Raw genomic sequence first — 7,483 nt, 5'->3', positions numbered from 1 at the left:
CAATAAATTATTAAATATTATACTATCATTAGAATGATTACAAATGCTTTAGAAATATTTAAATATTTATGAGGGTCTAACTGAGAAATACCAGACACAAAATAGAATGTACCCCACAGTGGTAAGCACATGCAGTACCCATGCAATGAAGCAATGGCTTCCACGTAGTGGGTGGAGCATGTGCAATTTCCTCCCTCATTTCCAAAATACAATACTTCTCCTTTTCAATAAAAGCAAACAGCTAGGTGGGGCATGACGGCTTACTCCTGTAGTCTTAGCACTTATAAAATGGAGACAGTAGGATTAGGAGTTTAAAACTTTTCTTGGCTACATAGAGAGTTCAAGGCCATCCTGGGCTGTAGAAGAGCTTGTCAGGTAAGACAGAATTGTGTATACCTGTAGTTCCTGCATTCAGAAGCCTGAAGCAAGAAGGACCACTCAGGTGCCTGTGATGTGTATTGGTACAATAGTGGCACAAACATTAGGGGAGTAACCAACCACTTTTTGATTGTATTCGAGGCCCACCCCATGAGATGGACCCCATACATACTGCAAAAGTGAGCAAGAACCTGCTACTAGAAAGGTCTCAGGCCTAGAAGAAAACCTGCTACTGCTGTTCTGATGAAGGGACATAGCAATGCAATGACTCCTTATCTGCTGTGCTCACAGACAAGCGATCCCCTCAACCCTCACCAGAGAAACTTCTTCTTGCAGTGTGTGGGAAGTCTCAGTTACTTTTCTCATGTAATTATAAAACACCATGATCAAAGCAACTTAGAAAAAAGGTGTTTAATTTGGGGCATGGTTTCAGAGGGCTGGAGTCCATGACTGTCATGGTGGGGAACTTGGCAACAGACAGGAAGGCATGTTGCTGGAGCAGTACCTGAGAGCTTACATATTGGCCCATTAGCACAAAGCAGAGAGGAACTAATTGGGAATGACAGCCTTCCTCTAACAAGACCACACCTCTCAATCCTTCCCAAAGAGTTCCACAACTGGAGAACAAGTGTTCCAACATATGAGCCTATGGGGGCCTTCCTCAAATGTTCAGAGAACGAGAGACTTTTGAACACTCAATCCTCAATGGGATGTCTCCATCAAATCCCTCCCCTCAAGGCTTAGGGGTTTATTTAGAAAAAGAGGTGAAAAGATTGCAAGAGCCAGAGGTGTTGATGATTCCAAAGAAACAGTGTCTCCCAAATACAACAGGACTATGTATGCAAGCATCAACTCAGAGACTGTGGCCACATGCACAGCCAGCACATGTACAGCCAGACAGTCCCAAAACTGAGAGGGAAAGTGGACATGATGACCCAACCTGAACCAAGAAGCTGTTTGCAACTGATGCTCTCTGGCAGAGGTAAAATCAGCTTTTCCCATTGGAGGATCACTGGGTGTACCAACCACACTCCAGGGCAGATTCCATGCTTAGGAGCAGTTGGCCAACACAAACTAACTCCAGTGTGTGTGTGTGTGTGTGTGGACTTTTTGCTTCATTTTGATTTGTTTTTGGCATTCTTGAAACCTCATTAGTTCTTTTGATTTTCTGTTTTTGTGGAGTTTTTGTTTATTCGTTTGTTTGGGGGTTTTATTTTTGAGAGAGAAAGAGAATAAAATCGGGTGGGGAGGAGGTAGGAAGGATGGGGAGGAGTTTTGGGAGAGAAAACCAATCCAAATATAGGGTGTGGAAAAAAAATTAAAAGAATGGGAAAAATTAAAAAAAAAAAGGAATTTGAAAGCAAACCGGGAAGCAGAGGAAGATGAAAACAAGGAATGAGGTCTGAGACACACTAACACAGGGAGAGGGCGAAGAAAGGAAGGAGAGAGAGAATGTCCTCACAGGGAGGACCAGCGCTCAGCACTGGCCTTATTTCTAACCCATTTGCAGAGTCCCAGTCCTCCACCTCAGCCCCTTGCTTCATGAACCCGTTCAGTATATGGCTTCATCATTGCTACCTACTATATATGTAAATGCCTCACTTCTGATTTTCTTTAAACTTATTTTTATTTTCTTGTGACACGGTCTCTTTCTGTATCTCAGGAGGCCCGGTACTCACCGTGTAGACCAGGCTGGTTCAGATCTGTGGCGGTCCTTCTCCCTCTGCTTTCCAAGGGCTCTGGTTACAAGATGAGTCACCACGCCAAGCTCGTTTCATTTCCACAGCGAATTCTGTTTGCTTGCTTGCTTTTGAGGCACGGTCTCTTGAAACCCTGGCTGGCCTCACTCACTCTGTAGCTTCAGATCTCCCGCCTCTAACTCCAAGGTGCTGGGATCGAAGGCTTGCCCCACCCACCACATCTGGCTTTATGAGGCTCTGGGGATTGAACTCTGGACTTTGTGTGAGCTTTGAACTCTACCAAATGAGCCACATCCCTGGCCTCAACCGTGATTGTTTTACAAGATATGTAAGTCACTTAGGGCTGTACTGAAACCTAGGGAACCCCCTTCCTCCTTCCTGTCTAGTCTAGAAATGCAGGGTGATCTCCCAGGTTGGTGCAGTGGCTTCAGTCAGCCATTGCAACAAGGACGTGAAATGTGGAAGAGCATCTCTCTCTCTCTCTCTCTCTCTCTCTCTCTCTCTCTCTCTCTCCCTCTCTCTCTCTCTCTTGGCAGCCTCTTCCTCTGTGCATCGGCTTCAGTCTGCTACTCAGACCTGCTGTCCAGCACTGGGTCTCTCCGGGCTCCAGAACTGAGTTTAAGAGACAGGACTGATGGTCCAGCTGCCTGTGGGGGTGGGCCGTGTCATGCTGTGCTGCCCATGTGGTTTCTATGGATCCCTGTCATCCCTACATGCTCAAGGAAGAAGGGGTGGGTAGAGGTGGGTCAGATAGCTGAAAAATCAATACACATTAGGCATGGCAGGTCTTGTTACACACTTCTTTGTGGAGGAGACCCTGAGGAGTTAGTTAACAGACCTGAAACAGAGCCACCCTTCAAGGTCCACTCCACCTCACCACCCATGTCTACTGATGAGTGCCAGTTAGCCAGACTAAGTATGTCCCGGAGAGAGGGGATGGTGCACACAGAGGCCTAGAGGCCAAAGGAACTAAGGAGTGGAAAAGAAACTCAGTGGTACCATAAAATTAAAAAAAAAAAAAAAGTGTCTGTGTCAAATACCATAAAATTTAAATAAATAAATAAATAAATGTGTCTGTGTCAAATACCATAAAATAAAAAAAAATAAAAGAAAAAGAAACTCAGTGGGACTGAATTATGGGAGGGAGGGGCCCATGCTGGTCAGGGGCCTATAAGCAAGGCCTTTCTACATTTGTAGGTCTGAGAAGGACAGTGACATGCATTTGTAGCCAAGGGGGGCATTTGTGGGGGGGGCCATTTCCAGGACAGGTACCGTGAACAGGAGCGGGGCCCAGTGGCCTAGGCAAGAGTGCTGGGAACTGAGTGCTGGAGAAAGTCTTCGGGGCAGGTGGATGACATTTTGTGTTCAGCTGACTGGTACGGGGAGCTGGTGGCAGGGAACAGAAAAATCTCGAATGGAGGTTGTATGTTGAACAGGCCACTCTCAGATAGGGGCTGAAACAGGTTGTGGAAGATCTGTGTCAGACATGATTGTACCAAGGAACCATGTAGAAGAAGTTAAGCCTGGAGGCCTCAAGCTCAGAAGGGAGAGGGGGTGAGACACAGATTTTTGGCAGCTGGAGATGTAGCTCGGTTGCTATGGTGCTTGCTTAGCGTCCACTGAACCCCAGTCCTGGGTTCCGTCCTCGGCACTCAATAGAGGAGGCACAATAGGACATGCTTGTCTCAGCACTCCAGGTCTAGGGTTAGAACATCAGGAGTTCAAGGTAATCCTCCACTTGAGCTGCTTGAGGCCCTGTCTTAACAAACATGAGCACACATTTGGGAGTCATTTATACACACTAACGCCACATCGCACTGAGACAGCAGGAGAGTTGTGCGAAGTTGAGAACCCAGTCTGGGTGTTTGCAACCCCTGCTCTGAGCAGATGGGCATCGCAGTAAGTGGATGGGCACCTGCGGTGGACGGTGGGAAAGCCAGGGCGGGCATGGTCAGTGCTGTTAAATAAGGAAGGAATGAGAAGGAGCCGCTAGATTTAGTAACAAGGAGGCCAGTGGTAACCTCCAAGAGATCAGTTTCCATGGCAAAATCAGAAGGCAGTAGGCTGATGAGTGAGTGGGAGTGAGCAGGCAGACACTTTTCCAATAATGTGACCATAAAGGGGACAGGAAGGAGAAGAGGGGTGGGGTAGGCTGAGAGACAGAGGGGTGAGGGCCTGGAGAAAGTTACCCATCGGTGGGAAAGACACAAGAGAAAAGTGTGTTGACTCCATTAGAAGGGTGGATGGTCACCAGAAGTGGGGAAGCTATCTGGGAATGGAACTGCCTCTTGTCCAGCTCTTGAGAGGCTGAGGCAAAGGTCATCAAGCTCGCAGGTTCGAGGCTGGTGTAAACCACATAGAGCTATAGTTATGTTTCTGTCTCAGAAAACAGAAGGTGGGGTGAGGCCCGAGGAAGGGAGCCTGAAAGGGAGAGGCTGTATTTGAGGACCTCCTGTAGCTTCAAAGCAAGAAAGTGTGGGAGCTTCAGCTCTGAGAGTTTAAAATGCTTGCAAGATGTATTGAAGGCTCTGAGAGTCACAATCCCCTTTTCAAGATTACTGCAATAATCGGTTTTTATGGCATTTCCCTCAAATTCTCCACTTTACACATGAAAGTTAAAGAAAAGGTAAATCTAGAAAATGGTGTAAAGATCTTCCTCCCTCCTTGCCTCCTTCCCTCCCTTCCTTCCTCCCTTCTTCTCTCCCCTTCCCTCACTCCTTTCCTTTCTTTCCTTCCTTCCTAGCTTTCTTCCTTACTTTATTGCTTTTGACTTTTTTAGACTGGCCTTGAACTCTTGTTCCTCCTGACTTTTCCTTCTAGCCCTGCACCACCTTGCCAGAAGGAAAGGACATTTTGAATGAGTGGACATTAATTAAAAAGAAAAGAAGAAAGAATTAATTGGGTTCATTTCAGGAATAAACAGAAACATAAACTGTTACCTACTGGTCGGAAAAGAATACTTTGTAATTAGCATAGAAATTGTTTGCAATGTAAATTCGTCTTCTGAAGCCCTTGACTAAGCGCAAAAACAGTATTTCATATTTTAAGAATCCCCTTGTGGGTAAAACCACTTTGTATCTATTTTAAGGCCTTGTTAAGTCTGCTTAAATGTAGTTAAAAAAATTTTTTTTTTGAGGATACTGGCTACATCAGAAAACAGCTTCCAGCAAGGTAAGGTCATTCTCTGCACCTGTGCTCCCAAAGGCCATTGTCACCTCGGGCAGATCTGATGGCGGGAGATTGTTACTAAGGGAACTGTGGGGGTGTGAATGTAAATTTCCTTTCTCAAAAGATCTGACTAGAGTATGGATCCAAAGGGAGCAGCCAGTAAATGCAGGAAGGAGAGCTCTTTGCTAATCCAAATAAATATAACTAGAGGAATATACAAATACATATATGTAACTCCAGGTTTTCCCTTTGAGCTGCAGCTTCTGCAGGAGGAGGCTGGGGAGGTAAGAAACCCAGTGGCTGGGAGCCAGAAACACTGAGAAGCATTGAGCACTGTATAACGGAAGGCAGGACTGCTATGGGCAAGGATAATGTTCTACCACGGGCAGACTTACTATCTATCTAGCTATACAAAGTTTCAACTCTTGTGGAGCCCAGGCTGGCTTCCTAGTCTGCCTAGGTAGCTGAGGATGACTTTGAACTCCTGATCCTGCAGGCTCCACCTCCCAAGTGCCAAGACCTCCAGAACTGTAGGCTGTATGCCATCTTCCTCAGCTGCTGGAATTCTTTGTCTCTTGTAGCTCTGGCCAGGCCCTTGACTTGCATGATCATGACACCTCACACGCAACCCTCTCAGCAAAGCGAAGACATGGCGTGCCTCCTTCTCTTCTGTTCCTGTTGGATCATGAGCACAAGAGTGACAGAGTCAAGACTCAACCCTGTAGTCTGGATTCCTACCCATCCCCGCCTCCACACCAGCCTCAGGTGAATCAGGAGGTCTTACGGTATCCTCATATTACATAAGGTGACAAGGCCTCTCCAGATACTATTTTCCAGCTCCGTCCCCGTTTCCACTTCAGTCTCCATCTCTCCTGTTCCCCACACCCCACGACACTCTAATGAGGTGCTCCATGTCCTGAAATATATGCATATCCTTGTTAAGGATGTAACGTTGTTTTGAATATGTATGCATTCTAAACTTAAATAAAAAGGCATTGTGCTATCGACCACAGTCTTTTCTTTTGCCAATCAATTGCGCGTGTGTGTGCACATGTGCGCGCGTGTGTGTATACATGTACATACACATTCTTTTTTTTTTAAGATTTTATTTATTTATTATGTACATAGTGTTTCCTTGCATGTTTGCCCACAGGCCAGACGAGGGCATCAGATCTCAGTACAGATGGTTGTGAGCCACCATGTGGTTGCTGGGAATTGAACTCAGGACCTCTGGATGAACAGTCATTGCTCTTAACCTCTGAGCCATCTCTCCAGCCCGTACATACACATTCTTTTTGTGTGTTTGTTTGCTTGAAGTCTTACTGTGTGGCGGGCCTGGCACTCATTCCACAGACCAGCCTGGTTTTGCATTACAGCAATCTTGCCTTCTTCCCGAGGGGTGGGACTGCAAATACAGTCCTTCAGGTCCAGCTCCGATTGTGTATTTTAAAGATCTCACCATGCTGCAGAACACATCAGTAAACACACAGACACATTCTGCTCACTGCTTCTAGTGCTCACACAACTGCACCACGGTTACTGTGACCAGTTCTAGAATGTTTTCCCCACTCGCTTCTATCCCTCACCTCCATAAATGCCTTTCATTTTGTTTGTTTTGTTCATTTTGTTGTTCAGACAGGAACTCCCTGTGTAGCTCAGGCTGGCCTTCACCTCAGTCTCAAGAGCCCTCTCTTCATATATGTGTGTGTGTGTGTGTGTGTATATATGTATGCAATGTATGTATGTTTCTGTGTATAATATACACATTATATGCACACATACAGACATGTATACATACACACATGTACATAAATGTATATACATATCAACATACATATATATTGTTGCTATAGTTACTTTTGTTTTTTGAGACTGTGTTTCTCTGTGTAACGCTGGCTGTCCTCCACTGTACACCAGGCTGACTTCAAACTCAGAGATTCACCCACCTCTGCCTCCCGAGTGCAGGGGTTGAAGGTGTGCCCCACCATGCCTGACTTGACTTCTTTGATTTTTGATCCCTCGCATGTGCGCAGTAGTTCACGAGTGTGCTTGGGTTGGCTTCTGAGTTCTTTGCAATTTCTATTTGTCTGCTTGCCTGGTTGTGTTCTCTCATCCCGTAACCAAGCTCATACTATTGTGAGAACAGATGGCCTTTGCCAAAGTCATATGCCCAGGAATCCCACTTTTCAGAAGTTATCTTATAGACGCACATGAATGAAGCAAACTGATGTTTATTT

The sequence above is a fragment of the Alexandromys fortis genome, unplaced genomic scaffold, assembly GCF_014885135.2.
Source record: "Alexandromys fortis isolate MF-2015 unplaced genomic scaffold, M_Fortis_MF-2015_v1.1 scaffold_216, whole genome shotgun sequence".
Taxonomy (NCBI): Eukaryota; Metazoa; Chordata; class Mammalia; order Rodentia; family Cricetidae; genus Alexandromys; species Alexandromys fortis.
This window is presented reverse-complemented; position numbering follows the sequence as displayed.